At 37.3% G+C, this 15,832-nt stretch overlaps 1 long non-coding RNA gene across 1 annotated transcript in view; it reads right to left on the bottom strand.

Moving 5' to 3' along the window:
* Positions 1–2,962: 2,962 nt before the first annotated feature.
* LOC115286571 overlaps positions 2,963–15,832 on the bottom strand; it is an 18,459-nt gene continuing 5,589 nt past the window's right edge. The window contains exon 4 of the long non-coding RNA XR_003906141.1: positions 2,963–3,069. This is a non-coding gene — a long non-coding RNA (uncharacterized LOC115286571). The remainder of the gene's footprint in view (positions 3,070–15,832) is intronic.

The following is a 15,832-nucleotide window of genomic DNA, read 5'->3' as shown; positions in this document are numbered from 1 at the left end:
CAGTGGGAGATATAGGGTAGTGTCCCAAAGTCTGCCAGCGTGGCTGGTGCAGTCAGGCAGCTGCATGGCCCAGCCTGGACCTGGCCCTTTCCCAGAGCAATGGTTACGTAGAGGGCTCAACGTCTGTTTGCCTATCCAGCACCCCCTCAGCTCCTGGCCCACTCCAGATGCCCCTCCTCACACCTCCCTCCACTTTCCTGTCGGGCTGGCTTCCCTGTGTCCCTGCCACTCTTCCTAGGAGCTCTCATGCTGGGACAGGAGCAAGGGTGGAACATTCTTAAACCTTCTGGAGAGTTTCCCCTTTATTTGTAGACTTTGAAGATGCTCCTTAAGGGTGAGGGTGATTTAGACCCAGAGCCCAGCTGGGAGCCAGGCGAGCAGTGTTCGGGGTGAAAGCAGACATTTCTGCTGGGCCCCTTCATTAATGCCAACTCACCCTTCCGGGTGCTGGCTCCTCTAGTTTTACACATGAGGAACTGGACCTCAGGCCCGTGAAGAGGTCTGCCCAAGGCCATCATTAGGAAGGGACCCCGAAACTTATGCTATTCCCACAGTCAGACTTTCTGGGATTGAGTGGCGGGCATGGGCTCGGGTCAGTGGTACATACCAGTTATGCTCAAGATATGAAGACAGTAGGGGGCCTAAGACATGAGCAGGAGAGCTCAGCCCTGCTACCAGAATTACCTGGCCAGAGGCTGCCTGGTCAAAGCTGCATTAACTGGAAGCTGGACTTTGAGAGTCCATTGGCCCGAGAGGTAGCATGCGAGGCACTCGGTCCTTTATATTTTAATGGGTATTCACTTATCTGCTGTTTGTCTCCCCTAAGTATGTTTTTCATTTAAAAAATTTTTTTAATGTTTATTCATGTTTTTGAGAGATAGAGAGAAAGAGCAGGAGTGGAAGAGGGGCAGAGAGAGCCAGGCTCCAGGCTCTGAGCTGTCAGCACAGAGCCTGATGTAGGACTCGAACCCAAGTATGGAGAGATCATGACCAGAACCAAAGTCGAATGCTTAACCAACTGAGCCACCCAGGTGCCCCTCCCCCAATATCTCTTAAATTTATCCACTCGTCCTTGTCACTAAAACCCCATGTTCTGAGTGACAGCCTGCTGTGGCTCTGGTTTCCTTATTGATCTCCCAGTCTTCTCTTTGGTCCCTTATCCTTTTCTCTAGTTGCGGCCAGCTTGATTGCTTCGAAATATGACAATGTCATGTCTCTTACCATCATCCTGAGCACATGCACAACCTGACTGAATGGTTTTCTGATGCTCTTAAAGTCTCCTGCCCTAGTTACAGACCCACATGGTCTGCACACCTGCCCAGCCTCACCTTGGCTTCTCTATATTTCTCATTCCTCTGCATTGGCTTGTGGGACAGTTGATCCTGGTGGTGTTCCACCACAGGGCTTTTGCACATGCTACTTCCCTCCACCCATCACTCTCTACCAACTGCTTCCCTTCAATTTCTCCCAGCTAGCTGCTACGCAACCTTCAACTTTCAGCTCAGGTACCACTTTCCATAGAAGGCTTTCTTGACGGTCCTCCCTCTACATTCTATCCTATAGTGCTTATATCCTATTGTAATTGCACATTTTTTATGTGATTATTTCTCCCTTGAATATCTGCTCTGTCAGGTTGTGAGCTCCATGAAAAGAGGCACCAAATTTGTTTTGTTTACCACCCATTCCCTAGCAAGTGGCAAAAGATACCCCAGACCATACCTACTACATAACTTTATTGGCAACTTCATTGCCAAGAGACAGCAACGGGACCTAAGAGAGAGGATTCTGAGACATGGAAGGGCTAGCCTGTCCCTGCTGACAGGAAGGCTGTTCAGGGTGTGTCAGGTCAGCTTCTAGCAGCCAGGGACAGCAGAAGGGTTCTGTCATGGGGAAGTGCTGCACCTAGGCACCTCCTCCCTTGGAAACAACTCTCACCTCTCTCCAGTGTAGGGATTTGTGAGCTGTTGGAGGTGGAGTCACAGATGAGAGGGAGTGGGCCCAGACCTAGGGGCCCAGCAAGCACATTACAGACTCTGCACAGCGTTAAGTGGCTGTGGGTCTCACCTCTCATGAGAGGTGTTTACTGACACTTCAATGACTTTTCAGTCTGGCCCTGAAAGTCTCCAATATTTGTGTAATCATATATTCATTCATTTGCTTGGCTTCCATTGTTTCAGTACTTCTCGGGCATCAGTCAAAAGTTCACTGAGACAAAGTCTTACTAAATGATATTAATTTGGATAAATATTCTTATTTCTTTGCAAGAATAAAAATGAATGTTTTCTTGAAGATGGTTTAATATTCAGCTACAACAAGAAACTCAGACTCGTGTTGAATTTTCTCCCTTCTGCTTGAGAGCTGACAGCCCAACATGTGGTTGATGGAAATGTGGTCTCATCAGTTACCTGTGCTAAAATCGGGGCTTCTGCTGACTCGGCTGTTCTGATCCAGCTAAATATTTAATGTGTGTCTAGTTCACTTTATCTTCTTAGCTCTAAGTTAGTTTATCCCCATCACAATTGAATTCCAACCTCCTTTTATTAAAGGGGCTGAGCACTTGGGGGAGTAGGTATACAGCAGACCCAATGCCCACTTCATAGAAAATATTCGGTAACACTCCTAACACTCCCTTTACTACACCAGAATGAAACTCAAACATAGGATGACTCACTTGTACACATGATTTTTTAAAAAGTCAATAAAGCCTTTCCCATAATAACTATAATAAAAAGGAGAAATAAAAGGAAAGCAATCTATAATAAAATGCCACGTGTTATAATACATAAATGGTCAGGCCTGAATGACTCTATTAGAAAGTATAATGAAGGTTTCAGATATTTATTCCTACTTAAAATGAATAAAGGTGAATGAAGAGAAAAGAGGCAATATCTTTGTTGAAGACTTGCTTTATGTTTGAGATTTTGAAGTAAGGGCCACAAAAGAGTGCTTCTATATGGAATGTACTTATTTCTGGAGTCACTGTGATGGCCACAATGCAGATACATCTAGGTGTTGTCTGCTGAAGATGACCAACATCTTGAAGAGGACTGCCATTGTGATGGGATTTTCCTTAAAGTAGAGAAATTCTTGGTAAAGAAGTATTTCTTCCCTTGATTCATGTGATTGTTGCATTTGAAAGATCAGTGTATATAAAATTGTGTAAATATACTTTGTGTTTATATATAAAACAGTAGAGAACTTATATGTGTGTCTAGCCCCACATTCAGAAGTAGGAGTGGGACCCTTCCATGTACTGCAGAATTGCTATGTGTCATGTTGATAACCGCATGCACAGCCACAAAATTCCAAAACATGCACAAAAGTTTGTTTCCCTCATGTGCAGAACCACTAATGGAAAGAGTTGGATGTCAGAGTGGAAAGAAAATGGTGCCAAGTTAGGGTTTTGCCTCTGCTTCTGGCTTTGTCCCATAGACTATGAGGTAACCATGCCTGTAATAGCAATAATAGGCTTCTGAGCTCTCTTTGCCTGTGGGGCATTGTGGTCACTGCTCTTCTTACAAGAATAACCCACATCAACCTCCTGAAGTGAGTGTTATTGTTCCCATTTAAGAAAAATTTTTTTTAATGTTTTATTTATTTTTGATACAGAGAGAGACAGAGCATGAGAGGGGGAGGGTCAGAGAGAGAGGGAGACACAGAACTGGAAGCAGGCTCCAGACTCTGAGCTAGCTGTCAGCACAGAGCCTGACATGGGGCCCAAACCCACAAATATGAGATCTGACCTGAGACGAAGTCAGAGGCCCAACCGACTGAGCCACCCAGGCGCCCCTTATTGTTCCCATTTTAATGATGGAGACACACAGACACTCTGATGTTGGGCTTAAGCTTAAGCTTAAGTTCTAAGTCTTTACCTTTCTGCTGTATCAAAAATAGGAGAACAACTTCCAAATATTTTTTATAAAGGCGATACAAAAATAGAGGATATACATGTTTTTTATTTCAGTGGAAAGTTTTAGCATAGATTAATTTATATTAAGCATAAAATAATTAGAGAGTAAGTCTCTCTATTGTGTTAGAAGATAAGCCATATGTCAGACAAGAAAATAAACCTTAGAAAATTCAAGAAGACTGAAATCATACCAAGTATCTTCTCTGACCCTAGTGACATGAAGTTAGAAATCAGTAGCAAGAAGAGAATTGGAAAATTCACAAATACATGGAAATTAAACAACACTCACTCCTTGAACAATGGCTCAAAAAAGAAAATAAAGGGGAAATTAAAAAGTTCCTTGAGACAAGTAAAAAGTGGAAACATGGTACATCAGAACTTATAGGATGCATCAAAAGTAGTTCTAAGAGGGAGATTCATATTAGCAAAGACCTACATTAAAAGACAGGAAGTGTCCCAAATAAGCATCCTAACTTTAAAACCTAAGAAACTAGAAATAGAACAAAGTTAGCAGTGGAAATATATGAAATAAATAAAGGGAAAACAATAGAAAGATTATCCAAACAAAGAGTTGGTTCTCTGAAAAGGCATGCAATATTGAAATACTCTTAGCTAGACTAACCAGAGAAAAAGAAATAAGACACAAATAAACAAAACTATGAATGAAAAAAGAGACATTACAACTAATACCACAGAGTCAAAAGATCATAAGGGGCTATCTTGAAGAACTATACACCAATATACTGGCTAACCTAGAAGAAATAGAAAAATGCAAACTACCAAAATGGAATCAGGAGGAAATAGAAAATCTGAACATATCAATTACTACTAAGGAGATTAAATCAGTAACAAAAAAACCTCCTAACAAAGAAAAGCCCAGGACCAGATATTTCACTAGTGAATTTTACCAAACATTTAAAGAATTAACACCAATCCTTTTAAAACTCTACCAAAAAATTGAAGAAGGAAGAAGATTACCAAATTAATTGTAGGAGGCCAGCAATATTGTGTCACCAAAGCTAAAAAAGGACACTTACTAGAAAAGAGAACTAAAGGCCCATATTCCTGATGATAAAAGATGAAAAATTCTCAACAAAAATACTAGCAGACTGAAATCAGCAGTACACTAAAAGGATTATGCATTATAAATGCTAGAATGGTTGAACATACACAAATTAATCAATGTGATACATTAGTAGAATAAAAAAATGATTATTTCATTAGATACAGAAAAAGATTTGACAAAATTTAATATCTGTTCATGACAGAAACATTTAACAAATTAGCCACAGAGGGAGCATACTCCACACAATGAAGGGCATATATGACAAGCCCACACCATACATAATGATAACTAACATCATACATAATGGTGAGAATTTGAAAGTGTTTCCTCTAAGATCAGAAACAAGAGTACCCACTCTTCACACTCCTGTTAAACATGTCACTGGAAGTCCTAGCTAGAGTAATGAGGCAAGAAAAAGAATAAAAGACACCAGAATGGGAAAGAAATAAGTAAAATTGTCTATTGCAGATAACGTGATTTTATACAGAGATAATCCTAAAGACTCAACCAAAAAACTGTTAGAACTAATCAACAAATTCAATAAAGTTTCAGGATACAAAATTAACATACAAAAAAATCAGTATTATTTTTATATGCCAACAATGAATTTTTAAAAAAGAAATAAAGACATCAATTTTATTTACAATTCCAATTACATTTACATCAATTCCATCAAAAACAATAAAATACTTACAAATAAATTTAATCAAGAACATGAATAATCTCTACTCTGAAAACCACAAGACAAGATGTTGATGAAATAAATCAAAGAATACACAAACAAATGGAAAGATATCCCATGTTATCAGGTCAGAAACTTAAATTAAAAATTTAATTTTTAAATTATTAAAATGTCAATGCTACCAAAAACCATCTATAGATTCAGAGCAATCTCTGTCAAGATTCTAATGGAATTTTTTACAGTAATGTAAAAAACACTCAAAATATAATGGAATCATAAAAGAGTTTAAATAACCAAAATTACTGAGAAAGAAGAGCAAAACAGAAGGCACCACGCTTCCTGATTTCAAGGGATACTACAAAACGATAGTAATTAAAATAGTTTGGTGCTGGCATGAAAACAGACTAATGGACTTATTGAACAAGAAGAGTGGAACAGAATTGAAAGTCCAGAATAAATCCAAGCATATCTTGTCAACTAATATTTGATAAGGGAGCCAAAGTATTCAATAGTGAGAAAAGATAGTCTCTTCAATAAAAAGGCACTGGGAAAACTGGATATTCACACGTAAAAGAATGAAACTTGATACCTGTCTTACACAACCCAGGAAAATTAAGGAGAAATGAATCAAAGACTTAAGTATAAGACCGTGAACTAAAACCATGACACTTCTAAAACAAAATAAGAGAAAAGCTCTTTGACATGGTGTTTGTAACAACTTTTTGGAAATTATACTTAAAGCATGATTGACAAAATAAAAAATAAACAAGTGGGATTATATCAAACTGAAAACTTCTGTACAGCAAAAGAAACCATCAACAAAGTGAAAAGACAACCCACAAAATGGGAAAAAATTATTTACAAACTATACATTCAATAAGCGGTAATGCTCCCAAATATATAAAGACTTCATACAACTCAATAGCAAAAAACAAAACAAAACAAAACAAAAACCCCACAAGTAATCCAATTAAAAATGGGCAAAAGACCCGAATAGACATTTTTCCAAAGGAGATATATGAACAGCCAACAAATACATTAAAAGATGCTCAACATCACTAGTCATTTGGGAAATGCAAATTAAAACTATGACGAGATACCACCTCACGCTTAATAGAATGGCCATCATCAAAAAGCAAGAGAACAAATGCTGCGATGGATGTGGAAAAAAGGGCAGCACCACCAATGGAATTGTAAACAGGTACAGCCAGCATGGAAAACAGGACAAAGGTTCCTCAAAAAATCGAGAGTAGAAATACCATGTGATACACGTCTGGGAATTCCACTTCTGGGAACATATCCAAAGAAATTGAAAACACTAACTCTAAAAGATACCTGCACCCTTATGTTCATAGCAGCGTTATTTACAATAGCCAAGGCATGGGAACAGCTTTAGTGTTTATCAGTGGATGAATGGGTCAAGAAGTGTGGTGTGTGTATATGAGGAATCAGCGCTGGTATTTTTAGAGAGGGGAATCTTGAGGTAGTGGCAGTGGAGGGGCAGCCATGTAAGTCTGGGCTACTTCCTAATCTGGGTATGCCGTGGTTTCACTCTGTGGAAAGCCATGTAGTTGAACCCAGGCTTGGAAAACAAGAATAAATTAATTGCATAGAATAAATTTCATATGTGTTTCTTTCTAAAGTCTGGGATTAATTATTTATAGTCAATTCTTTTGCTATCTTAATACAATTTTGAATTAAAGATCCCATGTGGGTATTGTTAGATTGATAACCTGGGTTTTTTTCTTGGACCTTTCTTGCTTCTTGAATTAAACTGCAGAATCTCAGTAACTGTCTTTACAACACTTGAGTTGGTCTAGGTACCTGTGCCTTAAATTCTATCTTTCCTATTATCATCAGTGTTCTAGGAGATGTTCTAGGAGAGGAAGAAACTGCTAGAGTCACCATTTCACCTGTGTAGGAAGCTCTTAATGAAATTCTCATTGACTTGAAGGATCCTCTTTAACTTCTACTCTTAGGGTACTATCCTCAGACTCTATGTGGAAAGAGGCCCAAGGCCACAGAAGAACGCTTGGATCTAGCTAGTGCTATCTAGTGCAAGAAGGCAAGAAAATGAAATGAAATAAATGGCATCTAGGTTAGGAAGGGAGAAGTCAAGTTACTTTATTTGAAGATAATGTATCATCTACCTAGAAAATTCTATAGAGTTTTCAAATGAACAGTAGAAATAATGAGCGAGTTTAGCAAATTTGCAGGATACAGGATAGATAAAAAACATTTAATTGCATTTCCATATACTGGCAATGAACAAACAAAATTAAAATAAATGTATCTTTGAATAACAAAGACATGTACCCTGAAAGTAAACATTACCAAGATAAATTTAAAAAGATCTAAATAACTCTGTATAGATAAAAGATCTGGAGAAATGGTTTGCATGGGTTAGAAGACTCAATATTATGATACCAATTCTCTTCAGATTGGTCTATAGATTCAGTAAATCACTATCAAAATTCCAGAAACTTTATTTATTCACTTATTTTGTATTGTTTTATAGAAATGGACACAGTGTTGTCTGGGGCTCACAGGAGTTAAATTGCTAAACTAGTGAGTGACAGAGCCAGGATTTATAATAGCCAACAAGAAGAATCAGAGGATTTTAGAACTGGAAGGGAATTTTTAAAGGAACTAATTTAACTTCCACAGAGTGAAAATGAGAAAAGCAAGGTCAGGAAAGAGGAAGCAGCTTCCCGGGGGCTCACTGCAAGTTAAATTGCCGACCTCTTGACTCCTCCGTGAGTGGTCTTTCCGTCCCAGAGCTGAAGCCAGGCAGGCTGAGCCAGCTACTGAATATCTAGTCTTTTTTTGCTTGTCTTTTTCTAAAAAATCTAAAAATGGATGCCCCTCATTATTTTATTTTTCCCTGGGTGGGGAATTGAGATAACACAAGAAAATGATATTCCTCTTTCCCTCTCCCAACTCAAAGTGTGACTGATAGATGAGTTGTCACTCAAGCCGAGATGGGCAGCATTAGGCCAAACTATTGAACTGTATTAAAATCCTGATTTTTGAAAGAGGAAATCGTGTCTTCATCTAGGCAAATCCCCAGGCATATAGAAAAATGTGAAATCAGGCAATTTGGGGAAAACTGTGGCAGCATGAAGTAAACAGACACTGACCCACTGGCTGGTAAATCACAGATCTTTTAAAATTTCTGGAGACTTTTCCAGTAGGAGATCCATTTAGCCTGTGATGGCAGGAGAGATGGTGGCCAGGCCATCTCTGTGTGGTTCCCAGCAGCCCCCTAGCACATAGATCATGAAAGCTTGGAAAAGGACTTTTTAAATGATGTTTAAAATTTTAAGATAATTGTTAATTCACCTGTAGCTCTGGAAATAATATAGAGAAATCCCATCAGTTTATTCTGAGATGGTACTTTGGAAAACAATAGTACAATGTCATAACCAGGGCATTGCTGTGGATGCCATCACAGATCTTATTTAGATTTGCCATTTTACTTGCACTTGTATCTGTGTGTATGTGTGTGTTTCTTCTTTGCAGTGTTATCGTATGTAGGTTCATGTAGTCACAACCAGTCAAAATAGAGAAAAAACTCCATCAATACAAGACTCTCTTGTGTTGCCCTTTAAACAATTAATTAAAAATTAAAATTAAATTTAAAAATGTTGAGTCAAAATTCACGTAAAAGAAAATTAGCCTTCTTAAAGTGGACAATTCAGTGGTGTTTAATACATTCACAATGTAGTATAATTACGGTCTCTCTATAGTTCCATAACAACTCCATCAATCCAAAGTAAAATTCCTTGCCCATAAACAATTTCTCCTCATTATATCCTCTCAAAACTTGACAAATAGTGTATGCTTTATGTCTCTGTGGATATATCTATTATGAATATTTTACATAAATAGTATCACAAAATATGTGATATCTATGCTTGGCTTCTTTCACTTCCCATTGTGTTTTCAAGGTTCATATATATGTATATATATGTGTGTGTGTGTTAAACATATATATACACACACATACACATATACATTCCATACATGCTATGTTGTGTTTCCGTTTTCATTTGTCTCTAAGTAGTTTCTCATTTTCTTGTGATTTCTCCTTTTACCTATTAGTTTAAGAGTATGTTGTTTACTTTCCACATATGTGTGAAATTGCCATATACATGTGTGTATATGTATATTAGTTTGAGAATCTGTTTTTAATTTTGGAGGACATGTATTTAGCAATGAAATTGTGGGATCATATAGTCACTTAACTTTTTCAAAAGAGGACAAACTATTCTCCACAGTGATTAAATCATTGTATATTTCCATCAGCAATGTATGAAGGTTAGAATTTTTCCACATTCCTGGCAACTTTGGGAGATTATTTTCTATTATTGATTCAGTCTCTTTACCTATTACAGGCTGTGTTAGCCTCCTAGGGCTGCTACCCCAAATACCCCAGACTGTGAGACTAAAACAAAAAAATTATTTTTCTCACAGTTCTGGTGGTTAGGAGTCCAAAAATCAAGGTGGTAGCAGTTTTGTTTTTTCTGAAGTGTCTCTCCCTGGCAAGTAGGTGGGCTGCCTTCATGCTGTGTCCTCACATGACCTTATCTTCTGTATTTGCTCATCCCTGCTGTGTCTTCTTATAAGGACACCAGTCATACTGGATTATGGCTCTGCTCTCAGGAGCTCATTTAACCATAATTACCTCTTAAAAGCCCTATCTCCAAATACAGTGCATTAGTGGTTATGACTTCAACATAGGAATTTTGGGAGGCACAATGCAGTCCACAAAATAGGTCTATTCAGATTTTCTATTTTTTATTGAATCACTCTTGGTACTTTGTGGTTTTCGAGGATTTGTCCATTTCTTCCAAGTTATCTAACCTGTTAGATATGGTATGTTAACCTGTTGGTATGTTAACTGTTCATATAATCCTTTTAATTTTCATAAGGTTGAGAATAATGTCCCCACTTTCATTTTTGATTTTAGTTAGTTGTGCCTTTTTCACTTGTGACTTTAACTAAATGTTTGCCAATTTTGCTGATGTATTCAAAGAACCAACTTTTGATTTCACTTATGCTATTGACTTTTAGCCTTTATTTTGTTTACCTCTACTCTAATTATGATCTTTTTTCCCTTTTGCTAGCTCTGGGTTTAATTATTCTTTTATTCTACTTCCTTAAGATGTGAAGTTGGCTTATTGATTTGTGACCTTTTTAATGTTTCCCTTTGAGCCTTGCCTTGAGTGCATTCCACTAGATTTGGTATATTGTGTGAGTTTTAAAATATTCCAATGAAGTTTTATATTTTTATTTTTTAAATTAAGTTTTAAAAATTTAATTCCAGTATAGTAAACATACAGCGTTATATTAGTTTTTTGTATACATGAAAGTGATCCAACAATTTTATACATGCTATGTTGTGTTTCCATTTTCATTTGTCTCTAAGTATTTCTCACTTTCTTGTGATTTCTCCTTTTACCTATTAATTTAAGAGTATGTTGTTTACTTTCCACATATTTGTGAAATTGCCAGTTTGCTTTTTGTTACTGATTTCTAGCTATATTCTATTTTGTTCAGAAAAGGAAGACATTTCATGTGATATCAATGTTTAAATTTATTAAGACTTCTTTGTGGCTTAACATACATTGTCCTGTCCTTTGTCTATTTCTTCTGATATTTTGATTATAAGGCATCTCAGTGTGGAACTCTGATTTTACCTGACTTGGAATTTAGTGAGCTTCTTGGATTTTATGTTCATGTCTTTCATCAAATTTAGTAAGTTTGTAGCCATTGTTTCTTCAAATATTTTTTCTGACTATTTCTCTCTCTTCCTGTCTTATGTTTTGCATAGCTATATATGTTGTTCTGCCTGGTTATGTCTTATAGGTCCCTCAGGCTTTGCTAACTTTTACTCATTTTTTTTCTTTCTGCTCCTCAAATTGGATTATCCTATCCTCAAGTTTGCTCATTTTTTCTTCTGTTTACTTAAACTGACTGCTCATCTCCTTTAGTTATTTTTTTTTAAATTTCAGTTATTGTATTTTCAGTTCTAGAACTTCTGTTTGGTTCCTTTTATAATGATTATCTTTTTATATTGCTATCCCAGCTTCTTAAAATTTTTAATGTTTTTATTTTGTTTTTGAGAGGCAGACAGAGTGTGAGTGGGAGAGGGGCAGATAGAGAGGGAGACAGAGGATCAGAGGCAGGCATCAGGCTCTGAGCTGTCAGCACAGAGCCCCACGTGGAGCTCAAACTTCACGGACTGTGAGATTATGACCTGAGCTGAAGTCAGAGGCTTAGCCGACTAAACTACCCAGGTGTCCCATATCCTGATTCCTTTTAGTTCTTTTTTCCTGTTTCCTTCAGCTCTTTGAGCATATTTAAAAATATTCATGTAGTAAATCCCATGACTGGGCTTTTCTAGAGATGGTTTCCATCAATTTATTTTGGTCCTGTATATTAATGATACATTGTTGTTTCTTGTGATTTTTTTGTTGTTGTTGAAAATTGGAGTTTGAATATTAACTTTGGAACTCAGATTCTTTCCTTCCTTAGGGATTTCTGTTTTGTTACTTATTTGTTTATTTAGAGAGTGCGTGTAGGGGAGGGGCAGAAGAGAGGGAGAGAGAGAATCCTAAGCATCTCCACCCTGTTAAGTGTAGAGCCTGACATAGGGCTCAATCTCACCGTGAGATCATGACCTGAGCACAAATCAAGAGTCAATGCTTAACCGACTGAGCCACCCAGGCACCCTGGGATTTCTGGTTTTGACCGCTGAAGCCTGCAGTCGGCCATTTATTCATGCACCTCTTAAAAAATATTCTTTTGCCAAGACTATTCCTTTTCATGTGTGGTCTCTGAAGACACTGTTCCTTCAGCTTATATTTAGGTAGGGTTTTGAAAGTTATTTCCTGAAAAGCCAGGAGTTAAAAAAATCAACAATACAAACAGTCCCTTCCCTCAAATTCAAAACAAAAACAAATAAAAGACAATAGCAACAATAGCAATAAAAATCACCACTTCCAGTCTTTTCAGACTGGCTCTGTGGTATGGTGCTCCTTCATCCCTTAGCCAGGCTCTTTAAGACTCTACTTTAGCCTTCATTTCCTGCTAGCATGAGAGATCAGCAGAGGTGAAAGGTGAGGGTATTCTCAGACCTTTTTAAATCATACATCCTGTTCTAGATATGCACTTGCCTTTCTAAATTCTCCAGTATACGTGAGTGCTTTGAGAATGCTGCTCTTTCTCAATGAAACTCTGTCCAGTTTAATCCACCTGGCTTTAGACATTTTGTTGAATATTTCAACTGTAATCTCTTGCCCCAGGAAGATACAGGGTTTTCATCTGACTTATGTTTTCTAGCAAAGCTTGTCTCTTCTCTAACCTAAGTGATTTCTGAGTTAAGAGAAACAGAGACAATGACTTTATGTCAGTCCTTCAGATAGCCTCTAGACTCAGTTAGAATGGACAAACAAAACAATTTTAAAATAAGGTCCACTCTGTTCTCTCTGAACCAAGGATCTGAACCCTACACCAGAAGTGTGGTCTGCTGTCTTTAGATCATTATCAAACTGTGAGAGGGTTGGACATGGGCAAGTTAAAATGTCACAAAACTTTTCAACTACTTTCAAATTGCTTTTTTATTGATTATTTACTTGGTTATTCAGATTTCTTAGTTTTCACTTAATTTATTTCTCTGTCCCAGGATCTTATTCAGGATTCCATACAATATCTAGACATTTATCCCTTTAGCTTCTCTTGTCTGTGACAATGTATTGTTCTTTGTTTTAGATTCTCTTGACAATTTTGAGGAGTACCATTTATGTATTTTGTGGAATATCTCTCAATTGGAGTTGGTCAGATGTTTTCCTCATAATTAAACTGTGGTTCTGGTTTTTAGTAAAAGGACATAGAGGTAAAGTGCAATTTCACACATCACATCAAGGGCATATGCTATCAACATGATATCACTGTTGATGTTAACCTTAATCAATATCAAAGCTAAGGTACTGTTTGTCAAGCATCTCCACTGTAACAGTATTCTTCCCTACTCCTCTCCCCTTTATATAAATACCTATTGGAAGAAAGTTGCTAGGTATAACCTGCACTAAAGGATTGGAGACTTATGCTCCGCCTCCTTGAGAGCTGAGTATCTACAAAAATGATTTGGAAATCTTCTTGGGAGATTTCTCTTTTCTCCCTATTTATTTATTGATTGAGAGGGATACTTATTTGTATCAATATTCTATTTACTTTATACTTTGGGTTGTAATCTAATATTATTGTAGTTTGTTGTTTAAATTACTCTTTTTTTTTAGTTTTTCTTTATGTTTATTTATTTTTGAGAGGGGTGGGAGGGGCAGAGAGAGAGGGAGATACAGAATCTGAAGCAGGCTCCAGGCTCTGAGCTGTCAGCACAGATTCCTATGCAGGGCTTGAACCCACGAACTGAGGGATCATGACCTGGGCCAAAGTTGACGGTTAACCAAATGAGCCACCCAGGTGCCCCTGTCATTTAAATCCTTTCTAACTTTGTCCAGTAGGAGGTCTTTCAGTTGGTTCTTGGAAACTCTTGGCATATTTCTATCACTGCAGGGTTTTTTTTTAGCACATTTTTACTTTCTGGTACCACAGAATGTTCTAGGCACTGCAGGATGGTCTTGTCCCACTCCTAGAATCAGTTACGTATCTAAGTGTTCTCTTGTACTTTTGGAGAGTCATATTAGAAAGTAAGATCTGGCCACCAGGAATGCTCACTGCTCCTGAAGTGTCATTGTTTATAAGCCTTCTCAAGTGACTGAGCTCGGAAATACATCTGTGTATGTTAGCTTATATACATGCACATGCATAACGTATTTCCTACTGTAATATCTGTGTCTGTATTAAGCCAAACCTCAGTTCGTTCTGATTCTTCAACTCTAATCCATTACCATATTGATCATTCTAGTCTTCTTCCATTTGCATATCAGCAACCTCCTTGTCCAATAGTAAGAAACATGGCTCTCACCATCTCTCACCTCTTTTCTTAATGATTCAATTCCAGTATATACATATAGTGATAACAGAATTGTTACTGAGTACCTGTGTAAGAAAAACATTTTAAACTATCTACAGTTTCTTTTGCCTTTAATTTTATAGATTCCACTCACTTCCAAAGTTATTTAGGTCAGTGCAATTCTCCTCACCCCATTCAGTGAGGCTGTTTCATACATTTGCAATTCAGTTAGATTTGTTTTGGTCACAGTCTGCATTGCATCTTGGGATCTTCAACCTCCTAAATAATTATTAAAATTTTTTTATACATTAAGTTTTAGTTTTTGTTCTCTAAAGTTCTGTGGGTTTTGACAAATGCATAATGTTATGTATCAGCCATTTCAGTATCACACAGACTATTTCACTGCTTAAAAAAATCTCTTGTTCTTATCTATTCAGCTGTCTTCTCTACCTCCAACCCCCTAGCAACACTGATATTTATGATATCATTATAGTTTTAACTTTTTCACAATGACATATAATTGGAATCATATAGTACAAGTTTTCTCAACTGGTTTCTTTCACTTATCAGTGTGTATTTAAAATTCATTCATGTCTTTCATAGCTTGATATTTCTTTTTGTTACTGTATAGTACTCCATTGTATGAAAGTACCATTGTTTGCTAATCTATTCAGTTTTTACATTTTTTTTACTGTTTTTTATTTATTTTAGAGAGAGAGAGAGACAGCATGAGCAGGGGAGTGTCAGAGAAAGGAAGACACAGATCCTGAAGACAGGCTCCAGGCTCTGAGCTAGCTGTCAGCACAGAACCTGATGCAGGGCTCGAACTCACAAACCATGAGATCATGACCTGAGCTGAAGTCAGACGCTTAACCGATTGAGCCACCGAGGCGCCTCTAGTCTATTCATTTATTAAGGATCTTTTGGTTTCTTCTAGCTTCGGGTCATTACGAATAAAGCTGCATAGACATGTAGGTTTTAATGTTGTCATAAGTTTTCAGTTCAATTGGTAAATGCCTAGGAGGGAAATTTCTATATTGTGGTAAGACTGTTGAACTTTCAAGAAACTGACAAATTACCTTCTAAAGTGGCTTTGTCATTCTTAATTTTCACCAGCCATGAATGATAATTTTTAGGTTTTTTTTCATTGTTTGTCTGTTTTTTCAGCCATTTTGATAGGTGCGTAGTAGTATC

Source organism: Suricata suricatta, chromosome 3 (genome assembly GCF_006229205.1).
Source record: "Suricata suricatta isolate VVHF042 chromosome 3, meerkat_22Aug2017_6uvM2_HiC, whole genome shotgun sequence".
NCBI classification, from domain to species: Eukaryota; Metazoa; Chordata; class Mammalia; order Carnivora; family Herpestidae; genus Suricata; species Suricata suricatta.
Note: the sequence above shows the minus strand (reverse complement) of the source record. Positions and strands in the feature narration are given on the sequence as shown.